General features: G+C 41.5%; 1 pseudogene; it reads left to right on the forward strand.

Annotated features, from left to right (window-relative positions):
- The first annotated feature begins 737 nt into the window (after positions 1–737).
- The window catches only part of LOC116747202, a 106983-nt pseudogene continuing 91412 nt past the window's right edge, over positions 738–16308 (forward strand).

The raw sequence follows: 16308 nt of genomic DNA on the forward strand, positions 1-16308 counted from the left end.
GACAGCACAAGGAGCAGAAGGTAAGGGCGACAAGGATTCTTACAGAGGTCGCAAAATAAGATCCCTGCCGCTTAGAGAAAGAAAACTTTAAGAATCTTAAGAGCAACCCCCTTTCTTCCCCTCTCTCTTCTTCAGTTTTTTTCCCTTTCTTCCCCCTTCCCCAGACCTGCACCGTCCAACAGAAATATAACTAGAGCCACATACGTAATTTTAAATGTTCTAGTAGCCACACACAAAAAGTAGAGGGAGGGATAAATTAGGAATTTGGGATTAAAAGATGCACACTTATTATAAAATAGATAACAAGGACCTACTGTATAGCACAGGGAACTATATTCAATATCTTATAATAACCTATAATGGAAAAGAATCTGACAAAGAATAGCTATATACACATATGTATAACTGAATCACTGTCTTGTACACCTGAAACTAACACAACATTGTAAATCAACTATACTTCAATAAAAAAACTTAAGCCACAAAAAAGAAACAGGTGGAATTAATTTTAATGTTTTATTTAATGCAAGAGACTCCAAATATTATCATTTCAACATGTAATCAATATGAAGTTGGAGAGGTTTTGCATTCTTTTTACCGTGCAAATTCTTTGAAACCTAGTGTACAATGTACACTTACAGACATCAGTTTCGTACTTGCTGCATTCCAAGCGCCGAATAACCACCACGCTGGGCAGCAAGGCCCAGGAATTCCCCTCCCGCCCACCCTGGCAGCAAGAACTGAAGATGGCGGGGCGGTAACCCTGCTATTGGTACTAAGAGAGGCAAAATCAGGAGGACGCGAGACTCTGTGATGCTGGGAAGTTGAAACCTCTCAGGCTGCTTCCCTCCTCACCCCACCACCCCCCCGCCCCCCGGACACCGCGAGGCAGCTCTGAAGGCTGCGCGCGCGAGGAACCGCCAGAACCGCGGGAAAGTGCTGGGCTGGGGATGCTGGGAGGACGGAGAGGGAGGTGGGGGGAAGGGAGGAGGGGTGAGGGGCGGTGGAAGGCGCGGCGGGGACCCGCACGCATGCGTGCTCCGCGCGCTCACAAAGCCAGCCAGGCCGTCTAGCAACCGGACTCCGAGCCAATGTCTCGCCCGAACAAGTGGCCTTGCCTGGAGTTCTAGTCCCACCAGCCGGTCTCGGCTCTTCCCTGTCCGTCCACGGTTCTTCCTTATCATTTCCGCTTCTCCCCTCCACTGGTTCCGATCTCGTCCATGGTGTGTGTCCTCAAGCGCTGAACCGGCTCCTAGAATGTGTACTCGTGGTTTCCGCCTGGGAACCAACCTCTGTCGCCTGTGGCCCACCCTCCCCGGGCTCGGGTGGCTGCCTGGGCTGGGGCTGCTCCCGGGGTTTAAGGCCGCCCGCTGCGCGGCTTTTTATCTTCCCGCGTTGGCTCAGGTCAACTTCTTCGAGGCAGACTGAGAGACTGCTACCTGCAAGGTGAGGACTAGAGGGGGGAAGTGAGATGTGAGGGGAGGCTTCGGGTTGCAGTATGGGGCACACCGGGGCCGACCAGTGCTGGGGAGCTCTCAGACTCTGACCCAGAATGCCAAAGCCCCCTCTGAGGGTGTGTTTCAAGGTCTCAATGCTGAGCCTCGCACTTGGCGGATCCGGACCTCTCTTTTTCCCTGATCCTCTTTCCCTCCCTCTTGGCTCCTCCCCCTTCGTCTCTTTTCCTCTAACTCCCTCTCAGCTTCTCCTCCGCCCACCTCACAGCTCCTCTTTTTACGCTGTTGTCTCCGCTCCTTGTCCGCGGTCTCCGGCTTCTTCCTTTCCACTCCCTCTCGACTCCACCCCCCTCGCTTCCCCTCTTCCTCTAGGCTCCGCCCTCCCTCTCGGCCCCGGCCTCTTCCCTTATCTTGGTCCCTCTAGTTAGTTCCTGCTCCGGCTCTGTCCCGCCTACTCCCTCTCAGCCATTCCCCCTCCCTTGGTTCCTACCTCTCCCCCTTCCAATTGGCTGCTCCTCCACCTCTCAACTCCTCCTCCATCATAACTCCTCCCCTCCCCCTCCCGCTCGAAGGTTCTTTCCTCCTACTCTGTGTCTTCTCCCTCTCTCCCACTTCCCCTCCCTACTGTCCCCCTTATACTGAATATAATCTGCCTTTCAAGATTCACACACTCACTAGGTCTTCCTAGATATAGTCCCACCATGTTCTGTCACCCCTCACTCCTGTGGTCACACACTTTTACCTCCTTAATTCTTGTTAATTCACGTTGGTTTCTCCTGGGCCCTCTCTCAAACAGCAAGATAATATCGTTTACCTCTCAGACTTGTGAGAATAAAATGAGACAACGTATGAAAAGCACCTGGCACCTGGTAAGCCTTAAATAAATGGTAACCATTATCATTATGAGTTTTCTCTAGCCAGAAATTTCCGGCACAATTCCTCTTCCGCACGTCCACCAAACCCAATAATTTTTTGACTCCTTTCCTTGGCAGTCTTCTTTTGTAACTGTAAACTCACTCTAAAAATTTTTTTTGGCAGGTAATCAATTCAAAAAGTATTAATGAATAGTAAGACTTATTTTCTGACCTGTTTGCCCAGTCGAGCGTGTGGGGTAATGTTCTCTTAGAAGGAACCACACAGGCATTACAGAGTTGAGAACAGTGCGAGGTGTGGTTTGACTATAGACTTAGCCAAGTTGAAAGTTGGGGTTTTTAGAGGCCAGTTCTAGGTGCAGCAAACTTGCTCTTAATCCTGGAGCTTGCCTTTTCCTGTGAGAAGTATTGATGGTGGTGTTTTGAGCCATGATCTTGTGAAACACGTGTAACTAAGAAATAGCATTTAAAAATTACTTTACACCTGCCTTTTCTCTGACTGGTAATACCTAGTGCTGGCTCTTTATTTCAGCAGGCTTCCTAGCAAAGAAATATAATCTTTAACGAATTTCTTTCTTTTCTTTCTTTCTTCCTTCCTTCGTTGGGTCTTTGTTGCTGCACGCTAACTTTCTGAGTTTTGTGCCCTATTTGAGAGATCTTTACCATACCAGCCAAGGTTATAAAGGTTATAAAATAATTCTCCTATGTTTTTTTTTTGTTTGTTTGTTTTTTTGCGGTACGTGGGCCTCTCACTGTTGTGGCCTCTCCCGTTGCGGAGCACAGGCTCCGGACATGCAGGCTCAGCGGCCATGGCTCACGGGTGCAGCCGCTCCGCGGCATGTGGGATCTTCCCAGACCGGGGCACGAACCCATGTCCCCTGCATCGGCAGGCGGACTCTCAACCACTGCAACCACCAGGGAAGCCCTCCTATGGTTTTCTTATATTACTTCTATGGTTTTAATTTTAACATTTAAATAAGATTAACATTTTCTGTTGTAATATATGAGAGGAGCCCTCTTAATTTTTTTTTCAGATTGGTGATCAGTTGTCTTAACACCATTTATTGATTAATCTATCTTTTTTCCACTTGATTTGAGAAACTATGAAGGTTCTTATAAATATAGTAAGCTCCAAATATGTATTTTATTTATTTTAAAATTTTATTTATTTATTTATACTTATTTTTGGCTGCATTGGGTCTTTGTTGCTGTGCGTGGGCTTTCTCTAGTTGTGGCGAGCAGGGGCTACTCTTTGTTGTGGTGCACGGACTTCTCATTGCAGTGGCTTCTCTTGTTGCAGAGCATGGGCTCTAGGCACGCGGGCTTCAGTAGTTGTGGCTCGCGGGCTCAGTAGTTGTGGCTCGCAGGGCTCAGTAGTTGTGGCGCACGGGCTTAGTTGCTCCGTGGCACGTGGGATCTTCCCGGACCAGGGCTTGAACCCATGTCTCCTGCAGTGGCAGGCAGATTCTTAACCACTGTGCCACCAGGGAAGTCCTGCATTTTAAAATATAGTTGAAATCTTATGTACTTTGTTCAGTTTGGGGACTTAGATGAGAGCTATTATCTTTAATTATCTGCTGTCCTTTAGAAACCTTTGCCTATTCACCTTTATAAACTATAACTCATATATGTTGCCATTGCTAATTTCTGATTAGATTTCACTAAGTGTAGTACAGTTCTCTTGTTTACAGAGTTATAGTAAGGTTATTTACATGTGTTCCCAAGTGTGATAACTTTCCATGTCCTTGTCTTTAAAAAAGAAAAATCTAACCACATGGTATAGATGATAGCAGATGTTCAATCTTTTAAAAAGCAGCATATGAAATTTTGAAAAAGAATTACCAGGTTCTGCTGTTTTAGTGATTTAAAAATTCCTGTCTGGTAAATTATCAAGAGCACAGCTGAGATCCAGGGAAGTAAGCAAAAGCGTCCTGTGAAGAGCCAGAAGAGATGTTATAATGTTCATGAACTAACTTCATGCTCTCAGAAAGTCTTTTTGACATAGGCTTTTTTTTTGGCCTTGCTGTGTGGCATATGGGACCTTAGTTCTCTGACCAGGGATGAAACCGAGGGCTCCAGCAGTGAGAGCACTGAGTCCTAACCACTGGACCGCCAGGGAATTCCCTCCATTTAAAGTTATTATAGGACTTCCCTGGTGTCGTAGTGGTTAAGAATCCTCCTGCCAATGCAGGGGATATGGGTTCGAGCCCTGGTCCGGGAAGATCCCACAGGCCGTGGAGCAACTAAGCCCGTGCGCCACAACTACTGAGCCTGTGCTCTAGAGCCACGAGCCACAACTTCTGAGCCAACGTGCCACAACTACTGAAGCCCGCACGCCTAGAGCCCGTGCTTTGCAGCAAGAGAAGTCACTGCAATGGGAAGCCTGCGCACTGCAACGAAGAGTAGCCCCCGCTCGCTGCAACTAGAGAAAGCCACGTGCAGCAACGAAGACCCAATGCAGCCAAAAATAAAACATAAATAAATAAATAAATTTTTTTAAGTTATAAAATATTGGTTATATTCCCTGTGCTGTATGATTAATCCTTGCAGCTTATTTCTTTTATACACAGTAGTTTGTATCTGTTAATTCCCTACCCCTATCTTGCCCTTCCCACATTCCTCTCCCCAGTGGTAACCACTAGTTTTGTTCTCTATATCTGTGAGTCTGTTTCTGTTTTGTTATATTCATTCATCTTATTTTTTATTTTTTAATTAATTAATTTTTTTCTTAGCGGTACGCGGGCCTCTCACTGTTGTGGCCTCTCCTGTTGAGGAGCACAGGCTCCGGACGTGCAGACTCAGCGGCCATGGTTCACGGGTGCAGTCGCTCTGCGGCATGTGGGATCTTCCCGGCCCGGGGCACGAACCGTGTCCCCTGTATCGGCAGGCGGACTCCCAACCACTGCGCCACCAGGGAAGCCCCATCTTATTTTTTAGATTCTACATATAAGTGATATCATACAGTATTTGTCTTTTTCTGTCTAACTTATTTTACGAAGCGTAATACCCTTCAGGTCCATCCATGGTGTTGCAAATGGCAAAATTTCATTCTTTTTTATGTCCTTTTTCACATAGTTTTAACAAATCTGATCATTGTATTACACACATTGAGGGCTTACCTTATAGCAGATTAGGGGGAAAAAAGAAAGGAGAAAAGGCATAATGACAGCTGACAGCCAAAATGAAAGAGAAACTCTTTACAAAAAGAAAGAAACTCTTTACAAACAAGTTTATGTTCTTTGGTAGGGGTGGAGGAGTGTGGGTAGCAGGGGTGTAAATAGTTATCTCTTACCATTCAGTTTTGGGGCAAATAGCTGTTCTCATCTCATTTGATACTGGAGATGTCACAGAGTCAAAGCAGGTGCAATGATTGATGCTCAAAATGACCCTGAATCATCAAGGAAGGTTAAATTGTGATCGTAATGTTTGTTAAAATAGGAAAGAGTGAAGTGTATTTTAGAATAATTCTTATAAAAATGGTTACAATAATGCAAAAAAAGCACTTATGCAGGGAGCTTTAATTATTTCAAGTTCTTAACTTGAGTTCCATGGACTCTAGGGGCCCTATGAAGCCTCTTAAAGCTGAACAGGGAATTTGGTGAATATGTGTGCTTTTCTGGGTGAGGAGCCATAGCTTTCATCCTATTCTCAAAGGGTTCTATAATTTAAAAAGGTTAAGAATGGCTGAGGTATCTGAAAAATTTATGTATTCAAAGACCCCGATGATGCCAGATAAATGAAATGTTATGAATTTATAGCTATACTGTTTTAAAAATTTATAACTGTACTGTGTTATAAATTTATAACACTGTGCTAAGTTATAAATTTATAACTATACAGTTATAAATTGATGGAGCAATAGACCCAATTACCTTTCACTTACTTCATTATGTATTTGTAAGTGCTACCTTATATTACTTTGTATTAGTAATGATTTTTTTTCCCCTTCTTGTAGTCATCAGTAGCACTATTTGTAAATAGATTGGACTCAGTGGAATCTGTGCTACCTTATAATACGTAAGTTGTAAGTATTATAATTATATCCAATATAATTGATATAATTGTGATTAATTTATATCATAATTATGATATAATTGTGTTAAAATGTGCCTTAAGTTTTTTTGTTTTTTTTGTTTTTTCTGTGGTACGCGGGCCTCTCACTGCTGTGGCCTCTCTCACTGCGGAGCACAGGTTCTGGACGCGCAGGCTCAGCGGCCATGGCTCACTGGCCCAGCCGCTCCGTGGCATGTGGGATCTTCCCGGACCGGGGCACGAACCCGTGTCCCCTACATCGGCAGGCAGACTCTCAACCACTGCGCCACCAGGGAAGCCCGCCTTAAGTTTTTAAAGTTAGTGAACGAAAGCCCTGAATATATTAAGAAATGTAGTGGTAATTTTATAATAAACATAACAGAAAAAATGATTAGAATAGAGAGTTTTCAAGGTGAGACAAGTGCTTAAAAAACTAGGAAGTTGCCATACTCGATTTTTCTTTCTAAGAAAGGAAAATTATAAATTTACTACACTTTGAACTTGAAAAATATCTTTGCAGAGTTGTATCTTATTTCTAAATATCAAATACTAAGGTAGGTTTCTACTAGATTTTTAATGGATGAAGGTGCTCAGTTTAGTAGTGAGTAGTTATTATAAGATTCAGTGTGATCATTCATTTGAGAATAACAACAAATGATGTACTTCTTAAAAAAAATGATTGTAGTTCCCCTTTGTATTACTTTATTTCTACTAATTAAGCAGAAATAAAATCAGGTCTGATTTTTATTAAATACCAGGTGTAAATGTAGGGTGTTAGTATGAGAATTTAAACATTACAGAGGCCTACCATTTATTTTATCTTCGACCTAAGCCATTTTACATTCAAATTACTTAAAGGTAATTGTAATTCTTTTCACCTAGTAACTATTTGATTTGTGAGTATGTGGGAATGTTTGGGGGTGGTTTGTTTTTTAATTCCCCTTTGATCAGAATTGATAATTACAGTTTCTAAATGTCCCAGGTTAGAATCAGTACAGACTTTAAGCCGTTGTTTCCTTATTCGTGCTTATATGTAATTTGAAGTTTAATCCTAAAAAGTGTTGTTTTCTTTTTGATTGTGATTACCTGCATTACGAAAGTCAAGAGCAGTACCATGAGCATTTAAAATAATGAATTCATAATTATCAGAGGTTAAACAGTTTAAAGAGGAACATATAATGAGGTCTATAAATCATAAATAGAAAGATTCTTGGGTCATATTTTTAGAAGAATCTACCATTAAAAGTGGAGAGGCTAGATATTATAAGGACTGATTTCTTTGCTGATTTTTTTTTACCTTACTTGAACCTCTTTTTTTTTTTTGACTTCTGTCAAGACTCGGAAAGAAAAGCCCTTCTGAAAATCTTGACAAGTACTATTTGGAGAATGAATAACATCATCTCCTTATGAGATTATTCAGTTGATCTTATTTTAAATCTTATTTTAAAATGAATCTTCTCAAAACTGACTACATATACAGCCATCCCTCGGTATCCATGGGGGATTGGTTCCAGGACTCACTGCAGATACCAAAATCCACATATGCTCAAGCCCATAGTCAGCCCTCCACATAGGCAGGTTCCACATCTGCAGATTCAACCAACCACGATCGTGTATTAAATTTTACATTTGCCATCCACGGTTGGTTGAATCTGTGGATGTGGAACCCATGGAATCAGAGTGCCCCACTGTATATTTATTGAAAAAATCTGCATGTATCTGAACCCGGGTAGTTCAAACTTGTGTTGTTCAAGGGTCAACCATAATTGCACCAGAGTCTTTGCTTTATCTGGTAGTTTATTTTTGCGGTATGCGGGCCTCTCCCGTTGCGGAGCACAGGCTCTGGACATGCAGGCTCAGCAGCCATGGCTTCACGGGCCCAGCCACTCCGCGGCATGTAGGATCTTCCTGACCCGGGCACGAACCCGTGTCCCCTGAATAGGCAGGCGGACTCTCAACCACTAGCGCCACGAGGGAAGCCCCAGAGTCTTTGCTTTAAAAGGAGGTAAAGAAAGAGGAAAGGAGGTAGAATCCGGCGTTGCCAGAAGAATACATTAATACAGTTGGCCCTCCAAATCCAAGGGTTCCGCAGCTGAAGATTCAACCAACCTGGAATCGAAAATATTCGGGGAAATAAATTCCAGAAAGTTCCCAAAAGCAAAACTAGAATTTACATAGCACTTACATTGTGTATTAAGTATTATAAGTAATGTAGAGATGGTATGAAGTACAGCTGACCCTTGAACAACACAGGTTTGCACTGCGTGGGTCTACTTATACCCCGATTTTTTTCAATATATGATCTGTCGTTGGCTGAATCCCTGCATGTGGAACCCGATTCAGAGGAACCATCTATGTAGAGGGCCAACTATAAGTTACAGGTAGATTTTCAACATCAGGGAGGGTTGGCCCCCTAACCTCTGCATTGTTCAAGGGTCAACTGTATAGGGGAGGATGTGTGTAGGTTACATGCAAATATACTCCACCATTTTATCTGAGGGACTTGAGCAATGGTGGATTTTGGTATCTGTGGATTTGATATCCTTGGGAGTTCTAGAACCAATCCTCCACTGATACTGAGGGATGACACTATATGCTCTTTAAGCTATCTGCAGTAGTTGGTGGTTCCACACAAAGGTTTTACCTTTCAAGTTTTATTTTTGCTTCATAAAAAAAGTTTAATTTTTTGTTCTTGCATATTTTGGGTAGGATGATATAAGTAGATGTAATTGGACTCTCAGTGTCTATTGATATTGCCCTTGATACCTTAATAGATATGGGGATAGAGTAAGGATGTTTTCAAGAGCAGTCACGGTTATGAAGGCACTAACTTTTTTCTTCTTTTTCTCAACTTCATTGAAGTATAACTGAAGTACTATAAACTACACGTATTGAAAGTGTATAATTTGATCAATTTTAATATATGTGAAACCATCAGACGTAGCTTGTTTTACAACTTTTTATTTTGAAATAATTACAGATTCACAGGAAGCTACAAAAAAAATGAGCAGGTAGGTCTTGTGTACCCTTTACCCAGGTTTGCCCAATGGTAACATCTTGCATGATTATAGTACAATAGCAAAACCAGGGAATTGACGTTGGACAATGCACAGACCTTTTTCAGATTTCACTAGTTTTACATGCCGCTCTTGTGTGTGTGTGTGTGTGTGTGTGTGTGTATGTGTGTGTGAGATGCAGATTTGTGTACACACCAGCACAGTCAATACACAGCATAGTTCCATCAGCACAAGGCTCCCTTATGCTGCCCATTTTCTCTTCTTTTTCTATTTAGTTTTCAAAATTCTTTGTATATTCTATCAATAGTTATGATTCCTTTATTGCAACAGTAGTTTGCAAATAGTTTTCTCCCAGTCTGTGACTTGTGTTTTCGTCTTCTTTATAGGGTCTTTCACAAAGCAAATGTTTTAAATTTTATGTGGTCCAGTAATCAAGTTTTCCTTTTATGCATCATGTTCTGTGTCAAGTCTAAGAAGACTTTGCATAGCCTTAGGTCCTGAAGACTTTCTTCTAAAAGTTTTATAATTTGACTTTATTTAAGTCTGATCCATTTTGAGTTATTTTTTGTATTAAGGTGTGAGGTCTGGGTTGAAATTCTCTTTTTTTTTTGCCTGTAGATGTGCAATTGCTTCAGTACCATTTGCTGGAAAGACCTTTTCAGCAATTTCAGTTCTTCCTCCACTTACTTGCTTTTAAATCTTCGTGAAAAAATCACTTGGGCCTAGTTGTGTAGGTCTATTTCTGGGTTCTCTATTGATGTGTTCATTGGTCTGTGTGTCAGGCATTCGCTTTTCGATGATTAAAGTTGCACACAATTCCCCTGTGGAGTACCATTATCCTAAGAGAAAAGTGCGCCTTTTCAAGAATGCTATCCTTTGGACGGAAAGAAAACATGACAGTTTAGTTCAGTTGCCAATAAGGAATTTAGGGTTAATATTTGTATGATTTCAGGATATGAAGTGTTAATTTTCATTGTTTATTCTTATTGTTTTCTGATGAACCACACTGGCACTTCATCTTGATAATCTCCTGTAGCTAGACTTTGTAAACAAGAGGTTTCATATTAAGAGTACCAAATATTTTATTATCACTTTTTTTGCTAACAGTTTTATTGAGAGATCATTCACATACCAAATAATTCACCAATTCATAAGTGTCCAATTCAATGCTTTTTAGTATACTCATGGAGTTGTGTAACCAGCACTATAACCAATTTATTATCAGTTTTAAGTGAAGTGTTGTAGATCAGGGTAGTTTTTAGAAAGCTACAGTGGATTTTATTTATTTATTTATTGGCTGCACTGTGAGGCTTGCGGGGTCTTAGTTCCCCAACCAGGGATGGAACCTGCATCCCCTGCAGTGGAAGCATGAAGTACTGACCACTGGACTGCCAGGGAATTCCTGCTACAATGGATTTTATACCCCACCTTTACTGAAGAAGGCAAATTCTTCTGTTTAGTGGTGAAAGCAGTGTGTGTGTGTGTGTGTGTGTGTGTGTCTACTGTAATCATTTTAGGTATGAACTGAAATGTAGAGGAGATAGTGCTGAGAATGATGGCATACTGAAGTCTCTGAAGAAAAGTTTTATTTGTAAGATAAAGTGCTTGTTTTGTGACAGTTGATTTATACCATTTAGTCAAATCTCTTAATATTTTTAATTTTCTTTCTTAATAGTTTTAACAAGACAGAAACGTGTAAAAGTTTGTGTAAAATCTTATGATACAGCAAATGAAAATCAAAAGAAAAAGCTGTCCACCTTTGTCTCTTGTAATAGTCTTTATTTTAAAGTCTTTTTTTTTTCTTTTTTTCTGCGGTACGTGGGCCTCTCACTGTCGTGGCCTCTCCCGTTGTGGAGCACAGGCTCCGGACGCGCAGGCTCAGTGGCCACGGCTCATGGGCCTAGCCACTCCGCGGCATGTGGGATCTTCCTGGACCGGGGCACGAACCCGTGTCCCCTGCATCGGCAGGCGGACTCTCAACAACTGTGCCACCAGGGAAGCCCTAAAGTCTATTTTGTCTGATATGAGAATCGCTACTCCAGCTTTCTTTTGATTTCCATTTGCATGGAATGACTTTTTCCATCCCCTCACTTTTAGTCTGTATGTGTTCCTAGGTCTGAAGTGGGTCTCTTGTAGACAGCATATATACGGGTCTTGTTTTTGTATCTATTCAGCCAATCTATGTCTTTTGGTTGGAGCATTTAATCCATTTACATTTAAGGTAATTATCGATGTGTATGTTCCTATTACCATCTTCTTAATTGTTTTGGGTTTGTTATTGTAAGTCTTCTCCTTCTCTTGTGTTTCCTGCCTAGAGAAGTTCCTTTAGCATTTGTTGTAAAGCTGGTTTGGTGGTGCTGAATTCTCTTAGCTTTTGCTTGTCTATAAAGGTTTTAATTTCTCCGTTGAATCTGAATGAGATCTTTGCTAGGTAGAGTAATCTTGGTTGTAGGTTCTTCCCTTTCATCACTTTAAATATGTCCTGCCACCCCCTTCTGGCTTACAGGGTTTCTGCTGAAATATCAGCTGTTAACCTTATGGGGATTCCCTCGTATATTATATGTTGTTTTTCCCTTGCTGCTTTTAATATGTTTCTTTGTATTTAATTTTTGACAGTTTGATTAATATGTGTCTTGGCATGTTTCTCCTTGGATTTATCCTGTATGGGACTCTCTGTGCTTCCTGGACTTGATTAACTATTTCCTTTCCCATATTAGGGAAGTTTTCAACTATAATCTCTTCAAATATTTTCTCAGTCCCTTTCTTTATCTCTTCTTTGTCTGGGACGCCTATAATTCGAATGTTGGTACATTTAATGTTGTCCCAGAGGTCTCTGAGACTGTCCTCAATTTTTTTCATCCTTTTTTCTTTATTCTGCTCTGCAGTAGTTATTTCCACTATTTTATATTCCAGGTCACTTATGCATTCTTCTGCCTCAGTTATTCTGCTATTGATTCCTTCTAGAGAATTTTTAATTTCATTTATTGTGTTGTTCATCACTGTTTGTTTGCTCTATTGATTCCTTCTAGAGAATTTTTGATTCCTTCTAGAGAATTTTTAATTTCATTTATTGTGTTGTTCATCATTGTTTGTTTGCTCTTTAGTTCTTCTAGGTCCTTGTTAAAAGTTTCCTGCATTTTCTCCATTCTATTTCCAAGATTTTGGATCATCTTTACTATCATTACTCTGAATTCTTTTTCAGGTTGTCTGCTATTTCCTCTTCATTTGTTTGGTCTCGTGGGTTTTTACCTTACTTGTTCATCTGCTGTGTGTTTCTCTGTCTTCTCATTTTTCTTAACTCACTGTGATTGGGGTCTCCTTTTCGCAGGCTGCAGATTCATAGTTCCTGTTGTTTTGGCTGTCTGCCCCCAGTGGCTAAGGTTGGTTAGGTGGGTTGTGTAGGCTTCCTGGTGGAGGGGACTGGTGCCTGTGTTCTGGTGGATGAGGCTGGATATTGTCTTTCTGGTGGGCAGGACCGCATCCGGTGGTGTGTTTTGGGGTGTCTGTGACCTAATTATGATTTTAGGCAGCCTCTCTGCTAATGGGTGGGGTTGTGTTCCTGTCTTGCTAGTTGTTTGGCATAGGGTGTCCAGCACTGTAGCTGGTTTTTGAGTGGAGCTGGGAAGATGATTTGCTTCAATCATCAAAAAGCGAATGCCTGACACACAGACACAGATGATACAAATAGATGGAGAGATATACCGTTCTTGGATTGGAAGAATCAACATTGTGAAAATGACTCTATTACCCAAAGCAGTCTACAGATTCAATAAAATCCTTATCAAACTACCACTGGCATTTTTCATAGAACTAGAACAAAAAATTGCACAATTTGTATGGAAACACAAAAGACCCTGAATAGCCAAAGCAATCTTGAGAAAGAAAAATGGAGCTGGAGGATTCAGGCTCCCTGGCTTCAGACTATACTACAAAGCTACAGTAATCAAGACAGTATGGTACTGGCACAGGACCCGAAATATAGATAAATGGAACAGGATAGAAAGCCCAGAGATAAACACATGCACATATGGTCACCTTATCTTTGATAAAGGAGGCAAGAAGGTACAATGGAGAAAAGACAGCCTCTTCAATAAGTGGTGCTGGGAAAATTGGACAGCTACATGTAAAAGAATGAAATTAGAACACTCCCTAACGCCATGCACAAAAATAAACTCCAAATGGATTAAAGACCTAAATGTAAGGCCAGACACTATCAAACTCTTAGAGGAAAACATAGGCAGAACACTCTATGACATAAATCACAGCAAGATCCTTTTTTACCCACTTCTTAGAGAAACGGAGATAAAAGCAAAAATAAACAAATGAGACCTAATGACACTTAAAAGCTTTTGCACAGCCAAGGAAACCATAAAGAAGATGAAAACACAACTCTTGAAATGGGAGAAAATATTTGCAAATGAAGCAACTGACAAAGGACTAATCTCCAAAATTTACAAGCAGCTCATGCAGCTCAATATCAAAAAACCAAACAACCGAATCCAAAAATGGGCAGAAGACCTAAATAGACATTTCTCCAAAGAAGATATACAGATAGCCAACAAATACATGAAAGAATGCTCAACATCACTAATCATTAGAGAAATGCAAATCAAAAGTACAATGAGGTATCACCTCACACCAGTCAGAATGTCCATCATCAAAAATTTATAAACAATAAACGCTGGAGACAGTGTGGAGACAAGGGAACCCTCCTGCCCTGTTGGTGGGAATGTAAATTGATACAGCCACGATGGAGAACAGTATGGAGGTTCCTTAAAAAACTAAAAATAGAACTACCATACGACCCAGCAGTCTCACTCCTGCACATATACCCTGAGAAAACCATAATTCAGAAAGAGTCATGGTGCTTCCCTGGTGGTGCAGTGGTTGAGAGTCTGCCTGCTGATGCAGGGGACGTGGGTTCGTGCCCCGGGAAGATCCCACATGCCATGGAGTGGCTGGGCCCGTGAGCCATGGCCGCTGAACCTGTGTGTCCGGAGCCTGTGCCCTGCAACAGGAGAGGCCACAACAGTGAGAGGCCCGCGTACCACAAAAAAAAAAAAAAAAGAAAAGAGTCATGGACCACAATGTTCATTGCAGCTCTATTTACAATAGCCAGGGCATGGAAGCAGCCTAAGTGTCCATTGGCAGATGAATGGATAAAGAAGATGTGGCCCATATATATAACGGAATATTACTCAGCCATAAAAAGAAATGAAACTGAGTCATTTATAGTGAGGTGGGTGGACCTAGAGTCTGTCATACAGAGTGAAGTAAGTTAGAAAGAGAAACACAAATACTGTATGCTAACACATATATATGGAATCTAAGAAAAAAATGATCATGAGGAACCTAGTGGCAGGACGGGAATAAAGATGCAGACCTACTAGAGAATGGACTTGAGGTCATGGGGAGGGGGAAGGGTAAGCTTGACAAAGACAGAGTGGCATGGACATATATACCCTACCAAATGTATAACCGATAGCTAGTGGGAAGCAGCCGCATAGCACAGGGAGATAAGGCCGGTGCTTAGTGACCACCAAGAGGGGTGGGATAGGGAGGGTGGGAGGGAGGGAGACGCAAGAGGAAGAGATATGGGGATATATGTATATGTATAGCTGATTCACTTTGTTATAAAGCAGAAACTAACTCACCATTGTAAAGCAATTATACTCCAATAAACGTGTTTAAAAAAAACAACAAAGAAAAAGGTGGATTTCTTTTTTTTAAAATAAATTTATTTATTTATTTTTGACTGCGTTGGGTCTTTGTTGCTGTGCGCGGGCTTTCTCTAGTTGCGGCGAGGGGCTACTGTTCGTTGCAGTGTGCAGGCTTTTCATTGCTGTGGCTTCTCTTGTTGTGGAGCATAGCCTCTAGGCGTGCAGGCTAAAGTAGTTGTGGCTCAAGGGCTGTAGAGCGCAGGCTTAGTAGGTGTGGCTCAAGGGGCTTAGTTGCTCCGCAACATGTGGGATCTTCCCGGACCAGGGCTTGAACCTGTGTCCCCTGCATTGGCAGGTGGGTTGTTAACCACTGCACCGCCAGGGAAGCCCAAAAACTGGATTTCTTGAAGAGAGGAATATAACTGAATTATCAACATCACTGTTGTGTTTGGCATCTGAAATCACATGACTTAATTTTTCACTTCCTTTCAGAAGTAGTTTTAATAACTATTTAATACCTACTGAAATTGTATACTATTTTTTGTGACTTGAGTTTGATTAAAAATCTGAACTTAAGGGCTTCCCTGGTGGCGCAGTGGTTGAGAGTCCGCCTGCCGATGCAGGGGATACCGGTTCGTGCCCCGGTCTGGGAGGATCCCGCATGCCACGGAGCGGCTGGGTCCGTGAGCCATGGCCGCTGGGCCTGCGCGTCCGGAGCCTGTGCTCCGCAATGGGAGAGGCCACAACAGTGAGAGGCCCGCATACCGCAAAAAAAAAAAAAAAATTGTTAAAAAAAAAAATCTGAACTTAAATGTATGTGAGATGATGTTAGTATTGCTTGATTTTAAATGCTTTTTAAATCTTTTCCTTAAAAAATATTTATATTTAGGATTATTGATAACATGCCAGTGATTATGGTGTCATTATATGGAAGATGGAAAAAGTACTGCACACCAGGATTTCCAATAGGATGTTTTATTACCCAACATGGCATATTGAAAGATGCTTGCATTATCCATGTAAGTATTGAGAACTTACTATAGAAATATAAGAATGTTGCTTCATTTACAATTTGCTTTCTATTATAGTCACTTAACAAACATGAATGGGACACCTACCATCTTCTCGGTTTTGGGCTAGGTGTTGGGGATACAAAGACAAGTGGTCCCTGCCCTTTAGAAGTTCACAGTCCTATGTAGGGAGATAGACTTGTAAGCAAATCGCTGTGATAAAATGTTATGTGCTAGGAGACTAAGGGGCAGTGAGGATATAA

This window comes from Phocoena sinus, chromosome X (assembly GCF_008692025.1).
Source record: "Phocoena sinus isolate mPhoSin1 chromosome X, mPhoSin1.pri, whole genome shotgun sequence".
NCBI lineage: Eukaryota > Metazoa > Chordata > Mammalia > Artiodactyla > Phocoenidae > Phocoena > Phocoena sinus.